Below are 17,950 nucleotides of genomic sequence, written 5' to 3' on the forward strand. Positions count from 1 at the left end.
TCTCAAGAGCTTGAGAAATACACTGGGAAGGCAAGCATCCTCACATGTATTCTGTATATGGGGCCAATAAAAAAATGCACGCGCTTGCATTTTGTGTATGTAATGTTGCAGAGCACAGAGAGGATTTATTTTCCCTACTGCTGGGTATTTGGGTCTCTGGGATCACAGTTGGGTCCGCTCCGTCCTCTGAAATGGTCCATATTAGTTACATAGGTTAGTGTACCAAAGAAATAATACATTTTCATATACAGCTTCTTCATTTCTGTGTTCTGAGGGATTACCAGTTGTAAGAAATGCACTTGCCGGTACAGTGATTCCCTGGCTTTCTCTGGCCCGAGAAAGCTTTTCCTCTGAAGTGGGAACAGAAGTTGGACTGCTTCTGCTGAACTTCCTGAAAGCAGAGCTGGCGGGAGGAGGGACTTTTTGAGTGCTGGGAAAATTTGAGCTGGAAATTTGCATCGGCTGGACAGAGATTGCTTGGAGCAGCCAAAATATAATAACGGCCATGGCGCTCAAGTAAAGCAGAAAGCTTTTAGTATACACCTTTTGCACTCTTGTCAACGAAGCTGGGCTCTGTGAATGCTCACCCTACGCAAGAAAAGAGAACAGACTTTGCTGGTGACCTAAATATATCTCGCCTGATCGAGCACGATCGAGCTCTGAGTGAGCAGCTGTGCAATGGTCATCTTTACCAAAGGGGAGATGCTGCTTTTTCCAGTGTCACGCCCATGCTCTCAGGGCTGGAGGGAGGAGGGCTGCTTTCTGTTTTTACAGGCAAAAGGAAAGGCCCAGCCCTCAGAGCTTCTGCCAATGCAGATCCCAGCAGGTGCAAAATAAAGGCTCTCCCCCACCTTGCCAGCTGCAGATTGATCAGAAGACTGCTAGTCTAGTGTGTTGGGCCACTTTCTCTCTTCTGTGTATCGTCCCCTCTTATTACATAAACAGCATAAGAGGAATAAAGGAAGGAAGGAAGGAAGGAACAGTGTATCGCAAGCACCTTCCACCCTGATGTCAATGGGCCACCAACCTTCGGGATGAGGAGGAGACCTGTGAAGACAGTCAGAGCGTGCCGACTGGGGCATTCATTTGGCTCATACACCGACAAGGCTTTCAGCGGCAGGAACAAACTTCAGGAATAGGCATTCTTGGCCTCGAATCCTAAGGGGGGTGCAAACGCTGAGGACAATTCCGTCAAATGCTCAAAGGACCGTGGCTCGTTGGTCTAGGGGTATGATTCTCGCTTTGGGTGCGAGAGGTCCCGGGTTCAAATCCCGGACGAGCCCAATCAAGGTGGTTAACTTGAGCTCCTTTTTTTTGTTTTTTCAATGTTATTTTCATTGGACAGACTCTCTGGTTTTCTCGGTAAGCAGTAGTCGATGAACAATTCACTTCCTGAACCTCTTTGCGTGCCATGTCCTTGCGACAAGCACTTTGTGTTCTCTGTTAGCTCTCAGTAACATTCCTTGATTTGCTTGTGAGTTTTGGCCGTCCGATCTCAAAGTGGAAATATGTCCTTCCCTCTGTACGCTGCATAGGCCCTCAGCTGGCATACTTGTATATGTGCGCATGCTTGATAGGACGTATGTTTTAGGCTGGATTGTGTGAGCTTCAGGCGCAAGGCATTTGATTAGTCTTTAAGCAGGTCCACTTGCACTGCCCTTTGCACCTGTTCTCCCAGTCCCTACAAAGGTGAGCAAGCAGCTGTTTCTGTAGTGTAGTGGTTATCACGTTCGCCTCACACGCGAAAGGTCCCCGGTTCGAGACCGGGCAGAAACACTCTCTGCTGGCATTTTACACAAAATAGTTTTTTTCCCCTTTTGTCACACACAAATGTAAAGTATGAACTTATTTGCGTTCCCATGGAAATAGCATATGCTCTCAAGAGCTTGAGAAATACACTGGGAAGGCAAGCATCCTCACATGTATTCTGTATATGGGGCCAATAAAAAAATGCACGCGCTTGCATTTTGTGTATGTAATGTTGCAGAGCACAGAGAGGATTTATTTTCCCTACTGCTGGGTATTTGGGTCTCTGGGATCACAGTTGGGTCCGCTCCGTCCTCTGAAATGGTCCATATTAGTTACATAGGTTAGTGTACCAAAGAAATAATACATTTTCATATACAGCTTCTTCATTTCTGTGTTCTGAGGGATTACCAGTTGTAAGAAATGCACTTGCCGGTACAGTGATTCCCTGGCTTTCTCTGGCCCGAGAAAGCTTTTCCTCTGAAGTGGGAACAGAAGTTGGACTGCTTCTGCTGAACTTCCTGAAAGCAGAGCTGGCGGGAGGAGGGACTTTTTGAGTGCTGGGAAAATTTGAGCTGGAAATTTGCATCGGCTGGACAGAGATTGCTTGGAGCAGCCAAAATATAATAACGGCCATGGCGCTCAAGTAAAGCAGAAAGCTTTTAGTATACACCTTTTGCACTCTTGTCAACGAAGCTGGGCTCTGTGAATGCTCACCCTACGCAAGAAAAGAGAACAGACTTTGCTGGTGACCTAAATATATCTCGCCTGATCGAGCACGATCGAGCTCTGAGTGAGCAGCTGTGCAATGGTCATCTTTACCAAAGGGGAGATGCTGCTTTTTCCAGTGTCACGCCCATGCTCTCAGGGCTGGAGGGAGGAGGGCTGCTTTTTGTTTTTACAGGCAAAAGGAAAGGCCCAGCCCTCAGAGCTTCTGCCAATGCAGATCCCAGCAGGTGCAAAATAAAGGCTCTCCCCCACCTTGCCAGCTGCAGATTGATCAGAAGACTGCTAGTCTAGTGTGTTGGGCCACTTTCTCTCTTCTGTGTATCGTCCCCTCTTATTACATAAACAGCATAAGAGGAATAAAGGAAGGAAGGAAGGAAGGAAGGAACAGTGTATCGCAAGCACCTTCCACCCTGATGTCAATGGGCCACCAACCTTCGGGATGAGGAGGAGACCTGTGAAGACAGTCAGAGCGTGCCGACTGGGGCATTCATTTGGCTCATACACCGACAAGGCTTTCAGCGGCAGGAACAAACTTCAGGAATAGGCATTCTTGGCCTCGAATCCTAAGGGGGGTGCAAACGCTGAGGACAATTCCGTCAAATGCTCAAAGGACCGTGGCTCGTTGGTCTAGGGGTATGATTCTCGCTTTGGGTGCGAGAGGTCCCGGGTTCAAATCCCGGACGAGCCCAATCAAGGTGGTTAACTTGAGCTCCTTTTTTTTGTTTTTTCAATGTTATTTTCATTGGACAGACTCTCTGGTTTTCTCGGTAAGCAGTAGTCGATGAACAATTCACTTCCTGAACCTCTTTGCGTGCCATGTCCTTGCGACAAGCACTTTGTGTTCTCTGTTAGCTCTCAGTAACATTCCTTGATTTGCTTGTGAGTTTTGGCCGTCCGATCTCAAAGTGGAAATATGTCCTTCCCTCTGTACGCTGCATAGGCCCTCAGCTGGCATACTTGTATATGTGCGCATGCTTGATAGGACGTATGTTTTAGGCTGGATTGTGTGAGCTTCAGGCGCAAGGCATTTGATTAGTCTTTAAGCAGGTCCACTTGCACTGCCCTTTGCACCTGTTCTCCCAGTCCCTACAAAGGTGAGCAAGCAGCTGTTTCTGTAGTGTAGTGGTTATCACGTTCGCCTCACACGCGAAAGGTCCCCGGTTCGAGACCGGGCAGAAACACTCTCTGCTGGCATTTTACACAAAATAGTTTTTTTCCCCTTTTGTCACACACAAATGTAAAGTATGAACTTATTTGCGTTCCCATGGAAATAGCATATGCTCTCAAGAGCTTGAGAAATACACTGGGAAGGCAAGCATCCTCACATGTATTCTGTATATGGGGCCAATAAAAAAATGCACGCGCTTGCATTTTGTGTATGTAATGTTGCAGAGCACAGAGAGGATTTATTTTCCCTACTGCTGGGTATTTGGGTCTCTGGGATCACAGTTGGGTCCGCTCCGTCCTCTGAAATGGTCCATATTAGTTACATAGGTTAGTGTACCAAAGAAATAATACATTTTCATATACAGCTTCTTCATTTCTGTGTTCTGAGGGATTACCCGTTGTAAGAAATGCACTTGCCGGTACAGTGATTCCCTGGCTTTCTCTGGCCCGAGAAAGCTTTTCCTCTGAAGTGGGAACAGAAGTTGGACTGCTTCTGCTGAACTTCCTGAAAGCAGAGCTGGCGGGAGGAGGGACTTTTTGAGTGCTGGGAAAATTTGAGCTGGAAATTTGCATCGGCTGGACAGAGATTGCTTGGAGCAGCCAAAATATAATAACGGCCATGGCGCTCAAGTAAAGCAGAAAGCTTTTAGTATACACCTTTTGCACTCTTGTCAACGAAGCTGGGCTCTGTGAATGCTCACCCTACGCAAGAAAAGAGAACAGACTTTGCTGGTGACCTAAATATATCTCGCCTGATCGAGCACGATCGAGCTCTGAGTGAGCAGCTGTGCAATGGTCATCTTTACCAAAGGGGAGATGCTGCTTTTTCCAGTGTCACGCCCATGCTCTCAGGGCTGGAGGGAGGAGGGCTGCTTTTTGTTTTTACAGGCAAAAGGAAAGGCCCAGCCCTCAGAGCTTCTGCCAATGCAGATCCCAGCAGGTGCAAAATAAAGGCTCTCCCCCACCTTGCCAGCTGCAGATTGATCAGAAGACTGCTAGTCTAGTGTGTTGGGCCACTTTCTCTCTTCTGTGTATCGTCCCCTCTTATTACATAAACAGCATAAGAGGAATAAAGGAAGGAAGGAAGGAAGGAAGGAACAGTGTATCGCAAGCACCTTCCACCCTGATGTCAATGGGCCACCAACCTTCGGGATGAGGAGGAGACCTGTGAAGACAGTCAGAGCGTGCCGACTGGGGCATTCATTTGGCTCATACACCGACAAGGCTTTCAGCGGCAGGAACAAACTTCAGGAATAGGCATTCTTGGCCTCGAATCCTAAGGGGGGTGCAAACGCTGAGGACAATTCCGTCAAATGCTCAAAGGACCGTGGCTCGTTGGTCTAGGGGTATGATTCTCGCTTTGGGTGCGAGAGGTCCCGGGTTCAAATCCCGGACGAGCCCAATCAAGGTGGTTAACTTGAGCTCCTCTTTTTTGTTTTTTCAATGTTATTTTCATTGGACAGACTCTCTGGTTTTCTCGGTAAGCAGTAGTCGATGAACAATTCACTTCCTGAACCTCTTTGCGTGCCATGTCCTTGCGACAAGCACTTTGTGTTCTCTGTTAGCTCTCAGTAACATTCCTTGATTTGCTTGTGAGTTTTGGCCGTCCGATCTCAAAGTGGAAATATGTCCTTCCCTCTGTACGCTGCATAGGCCCTCAGCTGGCATACTTGTATATGTGCGCATGCTTGATAGGACGTATGTTTTAGGCTGGATTGTGTGAGCTTCAGGCGCAAGGCATTTGATTAGTCTTTAAGCAGGTCCACTTGCACTGCCCTTTGCACCTGTTCTCCCAGTCCCTACAAAGGTGAGCAAGCAGCTGTTTCTGTAGTGTAGTGGTTATCACGTTCGCCTCACACGCGAAAGGTCCCCGGTTCGAGACCGGGCAGAAACACTCTCTGCTGGCATTTTACACAAAATAGTTTTTTTCCCCTTTTGTCACACACAAATGTAAAGTATGAACTTATTTGCGTTCCCATGGAAATAGCATATGCTCTCAAGAGCTTGAGAAATACACTGGGAAGGCAAGCATCCTCACATGTATTCTGTATATGGGGCCAATAAAAAAATGCACGCGCTTGCATTTTGTGTATGTAATGTTGCAGAGCACAGAGAGGATTTATTTTCCCTACTGCTGGGTATTTGGGTCTCTGGGATCACAGTTGGGTCCGCTCCGTCCTCTGAAATGGTCCATATTAGTTACATAGGTTAGTGTACCAAAGAAATAATACATTTTCATATACAGCTTCTTCATTTCTGTGTTCTGAGGGATTACCAGTTGTAAGAAATGCACTTGCCGGTACAGTGATTCCCTGGCTTTCTCTGGCCCGAGAAAGCTTTTCCTCTGAAGTGGGAACAGAAGTTGGACTGCTTCTGCTGAACTTCCTGAAAGCAGAGCTGGCGGGAGGAGGGACTTTTTGAGTGCTGGGAAAATTTGAGCTGGAAATTTGCATCGGCTGGACAGAGATTGCTTGGAGCAGCCAAAATATAATAACGGCCATGGCGCTCAAGTAAAGCAGAAAGCTTTTAGTATACACCTTTTGCACTCTTGTCAACGAAGCTGGGCTCTGTGAATGCTCACCCTACGCAAGAAAAGAGAACAGACTTTGCTGGTGACCTAAATATATCTCGCCTGATCGAGCACGATCGAGCTCTGAGTGAGCAGCTGTGCAATGGTCATCTTTACCAAAGGGGAGATGCTGCTTTTTCCAGTGTCACGCCCATGCTCTCAGGGCTGGAGGGAGGAGGGCTGCTTTTTGTTTTTACAGGCAAAAGGAAAGGCCCAGCCCTCAGAGCTTCTGCCAATGCAGATCCCAGCAGGTGCAAAATAAAGGCTCTCCCCCACCTTGCCAGCTGCAGATTGATCAGAAGACTGCTAGTCTAGTGTGTTGGGCCACTTTCTCTCTTCTGTGTATCGTCCCCTCTTATTACATAAACAGCATAAGAGGAATAAAGGAAGGAAGGAAGGAAGGAAGGAACAGTGTATCGCAAGCACCTTCCACCCTGATGTCAATGGGCCACCAACCTTCGGGATGAGGAGGAGACCTGTGAAGACAGTCAGAGCGTGCCGACTGGGGCATTCATTTGGCTCATACACCGACAAGGCTTTCAGCGGCAGGAACAAACTTCAGGAATAGGCATTCTTGGCCTCGAATCCTAAGGGGGGTGCAAACGCTGAGGACAATTCCGTCAAATGCTCAAAGGACCGTGGCTCGTTGGTCTAGGGGTATGATTCTCGCTTTGGGTGCGAGAGGTCCCGGGTTCAAATCCCGGACGAGCCCAATCAAGGTGGTTAACTTGAGCTCCTTTTTTTTGTTTTTTCAATGTTATTTTCATTGGACAGACTCTCTGGTTTTCTCGGTAAGCAGTAGTCGATGAACAATTCACTTCCTGAACCTCTTTGCGTGCCATGTCCTTGCGACAAGCACTTTGTGTTCTCTGTTAGCTCTCAGTAACATTCCTTGATTTGCTTGTGAGTTTTGGCCGTCCGATCTCAAAGTGGAAATATGTCCTTCCCTCTGTACGCTGCATAGGCCCTCAGCTGGCATACTTGTATATGTGCGCATGCTTGATAGGACGTATGTTTTAGGCTGGATTGTGTGAGCTTCAGGCGCAAGGCATTTGATTAGTCTTTAAGCAGGTCCACTTGCACTGCCCTTTGCACCTGTTCTCCCAGTCCCTACAAAGGTGAGCAAGCAGCTGTTTCTGTAGTGTAGTGGTTATCACGTTCGCCTCACACGCGAAAGGTCCCCGGTTCGAGACCGGGCAGAAACACTCTCTGCTGGCATTTTACACAAAATAGTTTTTTTCCCCTTTTGTCACACACAAATGTAAAGTATGAACTTATTTGCGTTCCCATGGAAATAGCATATGCTCTCAAGAGCTTGAGAAATACACTGGGAAGGCAAGCATCCTCACATGTATTCTGTATATGGGGCCAATAAAAAAATGCACGCGCTTGCATTTTGTGTATGTAATGTTGCAGAGCACAGAGAGGATTTATTTTCCCTACTGCTGGGTATTTGGGTCTCTGGGATCACAGTTGGGTCCGCTCCGTCCTCTGAAATGGTCCATATTAGTTACATAGGTTAGTGTACCAAAGAAATAATACATTTTCATATACAGCTTCTTCATTTCTGTGTTCTGAGGGATTACCAGTTGTAAGAAATGCACTTGCCGGTACAGTGATTCCCTGGCTTTCTCTGGCCCGAGAAAGCTTTTCCTCTGAAGTGGGAACAGAAGTTGGACTGCTTCTGCTGAACTTCCTGAAAGCAGAGCTGGCGGGAGGAGGGACTTTTTGAGTGCTGGGAAAATTTGAGCTGGAAATTTGCATCGGCTGGACAGAGATTGCTTGGAGCAGCCAAAATATAATAACGGCCATGGCGCTCAAGTAAAGCAGAAAGCTTTTAGTATACACCTTTTGCACTCTTGTCAACGAAGCTGGGCTCTGTGAATGCTCACCCTACGCAAGAAAAGAGAACAGACTTTGCTGGTGACCTAAATATATCTCGCCTGATCGAGCACGATCGAGCTCTGAGTGAGCAGCTGTGCAATGGTCATCTTTACCAAAGGGGAGATGCTGCTTTTTCCAGTGTCACGCCCATGCTCTCAGGGCTGGAGGGAGGAGGGCTGCTTTTTGTTTTTACAGGCAAAAGGAAAGGCCCAGCCCTCAGAGCTTCTGCCAATGCAGATCCCAGCAGGTGCAAAATAAAGGCTCTCCCCCACCTTGCCAGCTGCAGATTGATCAGAAGACTGCTAGTCTAGTGTGTTGGGCCACTTTCTCTCTTCTGTGTATCGTCCCCTCTTATTACATAAACAGCATAAGAGGAATAAAGGAAGGAAGGAAGGAAGGAAGGAACAGTGTATCGCAAGCACCTTCCACCCTGATGTCAATGGGCCACCAACCTTCGGGATGAGGAGGAGACCTGTGAAGACAGTCAGAGCGTGCCGACTGGGGCATTCATTTGGCTCATACACCGACAAGGCTTTCAGCGGCAGGAACAAACTTCAGGAATAGGCATTCTTGGCCTCGAATCCTAAGGGGGGTGCAAACGCTGAGGACAATTCCGTCAAATGCTCAAAGGACCGTGGCTCGTTGGTCTAGGGGTATGATTCTCGCTTTGGGTGCGAGAGGTCCCGGGTTCAAATCCCGGACGAGCCCAATCAAGGTGGTTAACTTGAGCTCCTTTTTTTTGTTTTTTCAATGTTATTTTCATTGGACAGACTCTCTGGTTTTCTCGGTAAGCAGTAGTCGATGAACAATTCACTTCCTGAACCTCTTTGCGTGCCATGTCCTTGCGACAAGCACTTTGTGTTCTCTGTTAGCTCTCAGTAACATTCCTTGATTTGCTTGTGAGTTTTGGCCGTCCGATCTCAAAGTGGAAATATGTCCTTCCCTCTGTACGCTGCATAGGCCCTCAGCTGGCATACTTGTATATGTGCGCATGCTTGATAGGACGTATGTTTTAGGCTGGATTGTGTGAGCTTCAGGCGCAAGGCATTTGATTAGTCTTTAAGCAGGTCCACTTGCACTGCCCTTTGCACCTGTTCTCCCAGTCCCTACAAAGGTGAGCAAGCAGCTGTTTCTGTAGTGTAGTGGTTATCACGTTCGCCTCACACGCGAAAGGTCCCCGGTTCGAGACCGGGCAGAAACACTCTCTGCTGGCATTTTACACAAAATAGTTTTTTTCCCCTTTTGTCACACACAAATGTAAAGTATGAACTTATTTGCGTTCCCATGGAAATAGCATATGCTCTCAAGAGCTTGAGAAATACACTGGGAAGGCAAGCATCCTCACATGTATTCTGTATATGGGGCCAATAAAAAAATGCACGCGCTTGCATTTTGTGTATGTAATGTTGCAGAGCACAGAGAGGATTTATTTTCCCTACTGCTGGGTATTTGGGTCTCTGGGATCACAGTTGGGTCCGCTCCGTCCTCTGAAATGGTCCATATTAGTTACATAGGTTAGTGTACCAAAGAAATAATACATTTTCATATACAGCTTCTTCATTTCTGTGTTCTGAGGGATTACCCGTTGTAAGAAATGCACTTGCCGGTACAGTGATTCCCTGGCTTTCTCTGGCCCGAGAAAGCTTTTCCTCTGAAGTGGGAACAGAAGTTGGACTGCTTCTGCTGAACTTCCTGAAAGCAGAGCTGGCGGGAGGAGGGACTTTTTGAGTGCTGGGAAAATTTGAGCTGGAAATTTGCATCGGCTGGACAGAGATTGCTTGGAGCAGCCAAAATATAATAACGGCCATGGCGCTCAAGTAAAGCAGAAAGCTTTTAGTATACACCTTTTGCACTCTTGTCAACGAAGCTGGGCTCTGTGAATGCTCACCCTACGCAAGAAAAGAGAACAGACTTTGCTGGTGACCTAAATATATCTCGCCTGATCGAGCACGATCGAGCTCTGAGTGAGCAGCTGTGCAATGGTCATCTTTACCAAAGGGGAGATGCTGCTTTTTCCAGTGTCACGCCCATGCTCTCAGGGCTGGAGGGAGGAGGGCTGCTTTTTGTTTTTACAGGCAAAAGGAAAGGCCCAGCCCTCAGAGCTTCTGCCAATGCAGATCCCAGCAGGTGCAAAATAAAGGCTCTCCCCCACCTTGCCAGCTGCAGATTGATCAGAAGACTGCTAGTCTAGTGTGTTGGGCCACTTTCTCTCTTCTGTGTATCGTCCCCTCTTATTACATAAACAGCATAAGAGGAATAAAGGAAGGAAGGAAGGAAGGAAGGAACAGTGTATCGCAAGCACCTTCCACCCTGATGTCAATGGGCCACCAACCTTCGGGATGAGGAGGAGACCTGTGAAGACAGTCAGAGCGTGCCGACTGGGGCATTCATTTGGCTCATACACCGACAAGGCTTTCAGCGGCAGGAACAAACTTCAGGAATAGGCATTCTTGGCCTCGAATCCTAAGGGGGGTGCAAACGCTGAGGACAATTCCGTCAAATGCTCAAAGGACCGTGGCTCGTTGGTCTAGGGGTATGATTCTCGCTTTGGGTGCGAGAGGTCCCGGGTTCAAATCCCGGACGAGCCCAATCAAGGTGGTTAACTTGAGCTCCTCTTTTTTGTTTTTTCAATGTTATTTTCATTGGACAGACTCTCTGGTTTTCTCGGTAAGCAGTAGTCGATGAACAATTCACTTCCTGAACCTCTTTGCGTGCCATGTCCTTGCGACAAGCACTTTGTGTTCTCTGTTAGCTCTCAGTAACATTCCTTGATTTGCTTGTGAGTTTTGGCCGTCCGATCTCAAAGTGGAAATATGTCCTTCCCTCTGTACGCTGCATAGGCCCTCAGCTGGCATACTTGTATATGTGCGCATGCTTGATAGGACGTATGTTTTAGGCTGGATTGTGTGAGCTTCAGGCGCAAGGCATTTGATTAGTCTTTAAGCAGGTCCACTTGCACTGCCCTTTGCACCTGTTCTCCCAGTCCCTACAAAGGTGAGCAAGCAGCTGTTTCTGTAGTGTAGTGGTTATCACGTTCGCCTCACACGCGAAAGGTCCCCGGTTCGAGACCGGGCAGAAACACTCTCTGCTGGCATTTTACACAAAATAGTTTTTTTCCCCTTTTGTCACACACAAATGTAAAGTATGAACTTATTTGCGTTCCCATGGAAATAGCATATGCTCTCAAGAGCTTGAGAAATACACTGGGAAGGCAAGCATCCTCACATGTATTCTGTATATGGGGCCAATAAAAAAATGCACGCGCTTGCATTTTGTGTATGTAATGTTGCAGAGCACAGAGAGGATTTATTTTCCCTACTGCTGGGTATTTGGGTCTCTGGGATCACAGTTGGGTCCGCTCCGTCCTCTGAAATGGTCCATATTAGTTACATAGGTTAGTGTACCAAAGAAATAATACATTTTCATATACAGCTTCTTCATTTCTGTGTTCTGAGGGATTACCAGTTGTAAGAAATGCACTTGCCGGTACAGTGATTCCCTGGCTTTCTCTGGCCCGAGAAAGCTTTTCCTCTGAAGTGGGAACAGAAGTTGGACTGCTTCTGCTGAACTTCCTGAAAGCAGAGCTGGCGGGAGGAGGGACTTTTTGAGTGCTGGGAAAATTTGAGCTGGAAATTTGCATCGGCTGGACAGAGATTGCTTGGAGCAGCCAAAATATAATAACGGCCATGGCGCTCAAGTAAAGCAGAAAGCTTTTAGTATACACCTTTTGCACTCTTGTCAACGAAGCTGGGCTCTGTGAATGCTCACCCTACGCAAGAAAAGAGAACAGACTTTGCTGGTGACCTAAATATATCTCGCCTGATCGAGCACGATCGAGCTCTGAGTGAGCAGCTGTGCAATGGTCATCTTTACCAAAGGGGAGATGCTGCTTTTTCCAGTGTCACGCCCATGCTCTCAGGGCTGGAGGGAGGAGGGCTGCTTTTTGTTTTTACAGGCAAAAGGAAAGGCCCAGCCCTCAGAGCTTCTGCCAATGCAGATCCCAGCAGGTGCAAAATAAAGGCTCTCCCCCACCTTGCCAGCTGCAGATTGATCAGAAGACTGCTAGTCTAGTGTGTTGGGCCACTTTCTCTCTTCTGTGTATCGTCCCCTCTTATTACATAAACAGCATAAGAGGAATAAAGGAAGGAAGGAAGGAAGGAAGGAACAGTGTATCGCAAGCACCTTCCACCCTGATGTCAATGGGCCACCAACCTTCGGGATGAGGAGGAGACCTGTGAAGACAGTCAGAGCGTGCCGACTGGGGCATTCATTTGGCTCATACACCGACAAGGCTTTCAGCGGCAGGAACAAACTTCAGGAATAGGCATTCTTGGCCTCGAATCCTAAGGGGGGTGCAAACGCTGAGGACAATTCCGTCAAATGCTCAAAGGACCGTGGCTCGTTGGTCTAGGGGTATGATTCTCGCTTTGGGTGCGAGAGGTCCCGGGTTCAAATCCCGGACGAGCCCAATCAAGGTGGTTAACTTGAGCTCCTTTTTTTTGTTTTTTCAATGTTATTTTCATTGGACAGACTCTCTGGTTTTCTCGGTAAGCAGTAGTCGATGAACAATTCACTTCCTGAACCTCTTTGCGTGCCATGTCCTTGCGACAAGCACTTTGTGTTCTCTGTTAGCTCTCAGTAACATTCCTTGATTTGCTTGTGAGTTTTGGCCGTCCGATCTCAAAGTGGAAATATGTCCTTCCCTCTGTACGCTGCATAGGCCCTCAGCTGGCATACTTGTATATGTGCGCATGCTTGATAGGACGTATGTTTTAGGCTGGATTGTGTGAGCTTCAGGCGCAAGGCATTTGATTAGTCTTTAAGCAGGTCCACTTGCACTGCCCTTTGCACCTGTTCTCCCAGTCCCTACAAAGGTGAGCAAGCAGCTGTTTCTGTAGTGTAGTGGTTATCACGTTCGCCTCACACGCGAAAGGTCCCCGGTTCGAGACCGGGCAGAAACACTCTCTGCTGGCATTTTACACAAAATAGTTTTTTTCCCCTTTTGTCACACACAAATGTAAAGTATGAACTTATTTGCGTTCCCATGGAAATAGCATATGCTCTCAAGAGCTTGAGAAATACACTGGGAAGGCAAGCATCCTCACATGTATTCTGTATATGGGGCCAATAAAAAAATGCACGCGCTTGCATTTTGTGTATGTAATGTTGCAGAGCACAGAGAGGATTTATTTTCCCTACTGCTGGGTATTTGGGTCTCTGGGATCACAGTTGGGTCCGCTCCGTCCTCTGAAATGGTCCATATTAGTTACATAGGTTAGTGTACCAAAGAAATAATACATTTTCATATACAGCTTCTTCATTTCTGTGTTCTGAGGGATTACCAGTTGTAAGAAATGCACTTGCCGGTACAGTGATTCCCTGGCTTTCTCTGGCCCGAGAAAGCTTTTCCTCTGAAGTGGGAACAGAAGTTGGACTGCTTCTGCTGAACTTCCTGAAAGCAGAGCTGGCGGGAGGAGGGACTTTTTGAGTGCTGGGAAAATTTGAGCTGGAAATTTGCATCGGCTGGACAGAGATTGCTTGGAGCAGCCAAAATATAATAACGGCCATGGCGCTCAAGTAAAGCAGAAAGCTTTTAGTATACACCTTTTGCACTCTTGTCAACGAAGCTGGGCTCTGTGAATGCTCACCCTACGCAAGAAAAGAGAACAGACTTTGCTGGTGACCTAAATATATCTCGCCTGATCGAGCACGATCGAGCTCTGAGTGAGCAGCTGTGCAATGGTCATCTTTACCAAAGGGGAGATGCTGCTTTTTCCAGTGTCACGCCCATGCTCTCAGGGCTGGAGGGAGGAGGGCTGCTTTTTGTTTTTACAGGCAAAAGGAAAGGCCCAGCCCTCAGAGCTTCTGCCAATGCAGATCCCAGCAGGTGCAAAATAAAGGCTCTCCCCCACCTTGCCAGCTGCAGATTGATCAGAAGACTGCTAGTCTAGTGTGTTGGGCCACTTTCTCTCTTCTGTGTATCGTCCCCTCTTATTACATAAACAGCATAAGAGGAATAAAGGAAGGAAGGAAGGAAGGAAGGAAGGAACAGTGTATCGCAAGCACCTTCCACCCTGATGTCAATGGGCCACCAACCTTCGGGATGAGGAGGAGACCTGTGAAGACAGTCAGAGCGTGCCGACTGGGGCATTCATTTGGCTCATACACCGACAAGGCTTTCAGCGGCAGGAACAAACTTCAGGAATAGGCATTCTTGGCCTCGAATCCTAAGGGGGGTGCAAACGCTGAGGACAATTCCGTCAAATGCTCAAAGGACCGTGGCTCGTTGGTCTAGGGGTATGATTCTCGCTTTGGGTGCGAGAGGTCCCGGACGAGCCCAATCAAGGTGGTTAACTTGAGCTCCTTTCTTTTGTTTTTTCAATGTTATTTTCATTGGACAGACTCTCTGGTTTTCTCGGTAAGCAGTAGTCGATGAACAATTCACTTCCTGAACCTCTTTGCGTGCCATGTCCTTGCGACAAGCACTTTGTGTTCTCTGTTAGCTCTCAGTAACATTCCTTGATTTGCTTGTGAGTTTTGGCCGTCCGATCTCAAAGTGGAAATATGTCCTTCCCTCTGTACGCTGCATAGGCCCTCAGCTGGCATACTTGTATATGTGCGCATGCTTGATAGGACGTATGTTTTAGGCTGGATTGTGTGAGCTTCAGGCGCAAGGCATTTGATTAGTCTTTAAGCAGGTCCACTTGCACTGCCCTTTGCACCTGTTCTCCCAGTCCCTACAAAGGTGAGCAAGCAGCTGTTTCTGTAGTGTAGTGGTTATCACGTTCGCCTCACACGCACTCTCTGCTGGCATTTTACACAAAATAGTTTTTTTCCCCTTTTGTCACACACAAATGTAAAGTATGAACTTATTTGCGTTCTCATGGAAATAGCATATGCTCTCAAGAGCTTGAGAAATACACTGGGAAGGCAAGCATCCTCACATGTATTCTGTATATGGGGCCAATAAAAAAATGCACGCGCTTGCATTTTGTGTATGTAATGTTGCAGAGCACAGAGAGGATTTATTTTCCCTACTGCTGGGTATTTGGGTCTCTGGGATCACAGTTGGGTCCGCTCCGTCCTCTGAAATGGTCCATATTAGTTACATAGGTTAGTGTACCAAAGAAATAATACATTTTCATATACAGCTTCTTCATTTCTGTGTTCTGAGGGATTACCAGTTGTAAGAAATGCACTTGCCGGTACAGTGATTCCCTGGCTTTCTCTGGCCCGAGAAAGCTTTTCCTCTGAAGTGGGAACAGAAGTTGGACTGCTTCTGCTGAACTTCCTGAAAGCAGAGCTGGCGGGAGGAGGGACTTTTTGAGTGCTGGGAAAATTTGAGCTGGAAATTTGCATCGGCTGGACAGAGATTGCTTGGAGCAGCCAAAATATAATAACGGCCATGGCGCTCAAGTAAAGCAGAAAGCTTTTAGTATACACCTTTTGCACTCTTGTCAACGAAGCTGGGCTCTGTGAATGCTCACCCTACGCAAGAAAAGAGAACAGACTTTGCTGGTGACCTAAATATATCTCGCCTGATCGAGCACGATCGAGCTCTGAGTGAGCAGCTGTGCAATGGTCATCTTTACCAAAGGGGAGATGCTGCTTTTTCCAGTGTCACGCCCATGCTCTCAGGGCTGGAGGGAGGAGGGCTGCTTTTTGTTTTTACAGGCAAAAGGAAAGGCCCAGCCCTCAGAGCTTCTGCCAATGCAGATCCCAGCAGGTGCAAAATAAAGGCTCTCCCCCACCTTGCCAGCTGCAGATTGATCAGAAGACTGCTAGTCTAGTGTGTTGGGCCACTTTCTCTCTTCTGTGTATCGTCCCCTCTTATTACATAAACAGCATAAGAGGAATAAAGGAAGGAAGGAAGGAAGGAAGGAACAGTGTATCGCAAGCACCTTCCACCCTGATGTCAATGGGCCACCAACCTTCGGGATGAGGAGGAGACCTGTGAAGACAGTCAGAGCGTGCCGACTGGGGCATTCATTTGGCTCATACACCGACAAGGCTTTCAGCGGCAGGAACAAACTTCAGGAATAGGCATTCTTGGCCTCGAATCCTAAGGGGGGTGCAAACGCTGAGGACAATTCCGTCAAATGCTCAAAGGACCGTGGCTCGTTGGTCTAGGGGTATGATTCTCGCTTTGGGTGCGAGAGGTCCCGGGTTCAAATCCCGGACGAGCCCAAACAAGGTGGTTAACTTGAGCTCCTTTTTTTTGTTTTTTCAATGTTATTTTCATTGGACAGACTCTCTGGTTTTCTCGGTAAGCAGTAGTCGATGAACAATTCACTTCCTGAACCTCTTTGCGTGCCATGTCCTTGCGACAAGCACTTTGTGTTCTCTGTTAGCTCTCAGTAACATTCCTTGATTTGCTTGTGAGTTTTGGCCGTCCGATCTCAAAGTGGAAATATGTCCTTCCCTCTGTACGCTGCATAGGCCCTCAGCTGGCATACTTGTATATGTGCGCATGCTTGATAGGACGTATGTTTTAGGCTGGATTGTGTGAGCTTCAGGCGCAAGGCATTTGATTAGTCTTTAAGCAGGTCCACTTGCACTGCCCTTTGCACCTGTTCTCCCAGTCCCTACAAAGGTGAGCAAGCAGCTGTTTCTGTAGTGTAGTGGTTATCACGTTCGCCTCACACGCGAAAGGTCCCCGGTTCGAGACCGGGCAGAAACACTCTCTGCTGGCATTTTACACAAAATAGTTTTTTTCCCCTTTTGTCACACACAAATGTAAAGTATGAACTTATTTGCGTTCCCATGGAAATAGCATATGCTCTCAAGAGCTTGAGAAATACACTGGGAAGGCAAGCATCCTCACATGTATTCTGTATATGGGGCCAATAAAAAAATGCACGCGCTTGCATTTTGTGTATGTAATGTTGCAGAGCACAGAGAGGATTTATTTTCCCTACTGCTGGGTATTTGGGTCTCTGGGATCACAGTTGGGTCCGCTCCGTCCTCTGAAATGGTCCATATTAGTTACATAGGTTAGTGTACCAAAGAAATAATACATTTTCATATACAGCTTCTTCATTTCTGTGTTCTGAGGGATTACCAGTTGTAAGAAATGCACTTGCCGGTACAGTGATTCCCTGGCTTTCTCTGGCCCGAGAAAGCTTTTCCTCTGAAGTGGGAACAGAAGTTGGACTGCTTCTGCTGAACTTCCTGAAAGCAGAGCTGGCGGGAGGAGGGACTTTTTGAGTGCTGGGAAAATTTGAGCTGGAAATTTGCATCGGCTGGACAGAGATTGCTTGGAGCAGCCAAAATATAATAACGGCCATGGCGCTCAAGTAAAGCAGAAAGCTTTTAGTATACACCTTTTGCACTCTTGTCAACGAAGCTGGGCTCTGTGAATGCTCACCCTACGCAAGAAAAGAGAACAGACTTTGCTGGTGACCTAAATATATCTCGCCTGATCGAGCACGATCGAGCTCTGAGTGAGCAGCTGTGCAATGGTCATCTTTACCAAAGGGGAGATGCTGCTTTTTCCAGTGTCACGCCCATGCTCTCAGGGCTGGAGGGAGGAGGGCTGCTTTTTGTTTTTACAGGCAAAAGGAAAGGCCCAGCCCTCAGAGCTTCTGCCAATGCAGATCCCAGCAGGTGCAAAATAAAGGCTCTCCCCCACCTTGCCAGCTGCAGATTGATCAGAAGACTGCTAGTCTAGTGTGTTGGGCCACTTTCTCTCTTCTGTGTATCGTCCCCTCTTATTACATAAACAGCATAAGAGGAATAAAGGAAGGAAGGAAGGAAGGAAGGAACAGTGTATCGCAAGCACCTTCCACCCTGATGTCAATGGGCCACCAACCTTCGGGATGAGGAGGAGACCTGTGAAGACAGTCAGAGCGTGCC

General features: G+C 47.5%; 16 non-coding genes across 16 annotated transcripts; all 16 read left to right on the forward strand.

The window, feature by feature from the left end:
* Positions 1–1,211: 1,211 nt before the first annotated feature.
* On the forward strand, positions 1,212–1,283 carry TRNAP-UGG (transfer RNA proline (anticodon UGG)). The gene has a single exon. It is a non-coding gene; the product is annotated as a tRNA-Pro (tRNA).
* A 420-nt stretch (positions 1,284–1,703) lies between these two features.
* TRNAV-CAC (transfer RNA valine (anticodon CAC)) lies at positions 1,704–1,776 on the forward strand. Its single transcript has one exon. It is a non-coding gene; the product is annotated as a tRNA-Val (tRNA).
* Positions 1,777–3,091: 1,315 nt separating this feature from the next.
* On the forward strand, positions 3,092–3,163 carry TRNAP-UGG (transfer RNA proline (anticodon UGG)). Its single transcript has one exon. It is a non-coding gene; the product is annotated as a tRNA-Pro (tRNA).
* A 420-nt stretch (positions 3,164–3,583) lies between these two features.
* Positions 3,584–3,656, forward strand: TRNAV-CAC (transfer RNA valine (anticodon CAC)). The gene has a single exon. It is a non-coding gene; the product is annotated as a tRNA-Val (tRNA).
* A 1,315-nt stretch (positions 3,657–4,971) lies between these two features.
* On the forward strand, positions 4,972–5,043 carry TRNAP-UGG (transfer RNA proline (anticodon UGG)). Its single transcript has one exon. It is a non-coding gene; the product is annotated as a tRNA-Pro (tRNA).
* A 420-nt stretch (positions 5,044–5,463) lies between these two features.
* Positions 5,464–5,536, forward strand: TRNAV-CAC (transfer RNA valine (anticodon CAC)). Its single transcript has one exon. It is a non-coding gene; the product is annotated as a tRNA-Val (tRNA).
* A 1,315-nt stretch (positions 5,537–6,851) lies between these two features.
* TRNAP-UGG (transfer RNA proline (anticodon UGG)) lies at positions 6,852–6,923 on the forward strand. Its single transcript has one exon. It is a non-coding gene; the product is annotated as a tRNA-Pro (tRNA).
* A 420-nt stretch (positions 6,924–7,343) lies between these two features.
* On the forward strand, positions 7,344–7,416 carry TRNAV-CAC (transfer RNA valine (anticodon CAC)). The gene has a single exon. It is a non-coding gene; the product is annotated as a tRNA-Val (tRNA).
* A 1,315-nt stretch (positions 7,417–8,731) lies between these two features.
* TRNAP-UGG (transfer RNA proline (anticodon UGG)) lies at positions 8,732–8,803 on the forward strand. The gene has a single exon. It is a non-coding gene; the product is annotated as a tRNA-Pro (tRNA).
* A 420-nt stretch (positions 8,804–9,223) lies between these two features.
* On the forward strand, positions 9,224–9,296 carry TRNAV-CAC (transfer RNA valine (anticodon CAC)). Its single transcript has one exon. It is a non-coding gene; the product is annotated as a tRNA-Val (tRNA).
* A 1,315-nt stretch (positions 9,297–10,611) lies between these two features.
* Positions 10,612–10,683, forward strand: TRNAP-UGG (transfer RNA proline (anticodon UGG)). Its single transcript has one exon. It is a non-coding gene; the product is annotated as a tRNA-Pro (tRNA).
* Positions 10,684–11,103: 420 nt separating this feature from the next.
* On the forward strand, positions 11,104–11,176 carry TRNAV-CAC (transfer RNA valine (anticodon CAC)). Its single transcript has one exon. It is a non-coding gene; the product is annotated as a tRNA-Val (tRNA).
* Positions 11,177–12,491: 1,315 nt separating this feature from the next.
* Positions 12,492–12,563, forward strand: TRNAP-UGG (transfer RNA proline (anticodon UGG)). Its single transcript has one exon. It is a non-coding gene; the product is annotated as a tRNA-Pro (tRNA).
* Positions 12,564–12,983: 420 nt separating this feature from the next.
* TRNAV-CAC (transfer RNA valine (anticodon CAC)) lies at positions 12,984–13,056 on the forward strand. Its single transcript has one exon. It is a non-coding gene; the product is annotated as a tRNA-Val (tRNA).
* Positions 13,057–16,210: 3,154 nt separating this feature from the next.
* On the forward strand, positions 16,211–16,282 carry TRNAP-UGG (transfer RNA proline (anticodon UGG)). The gene has a single exon. It is a non-coding gene; the product is annotated as a tRNA-Pro (tRNA).
* Positions 16,283–16,702: 420 nt separating this feature from the next.
* On the forward strand, positions 16,703–16,775 carry TRNAV-CAC (transfer RNA valine (anticodon CAC)). The gene has a single exon. It is a non-coding gene; the product is annotated as a tRNA-Val (tRNA).
* The last annotated feature ends 1,175 nt before the right edge of the window (positions 16,776–17,950 follow it).

The sequence above is a fragment of the Ambystoma mexicanum genome, chromosome 2q (genome assembly GCF_040938575.1).
Source record: "Ambystoma mexicanum isolate Mex_15411 chromosome 2q, UKY_AmexF1_1, whole genome shotgun sequence".
Taxonomy (NCBI): Eukaryota; Metazoa; Chordata; class Amphibia; order Caudata; family Ambystomatidae; genus Ambystoma; species Ambystoma mexicanum.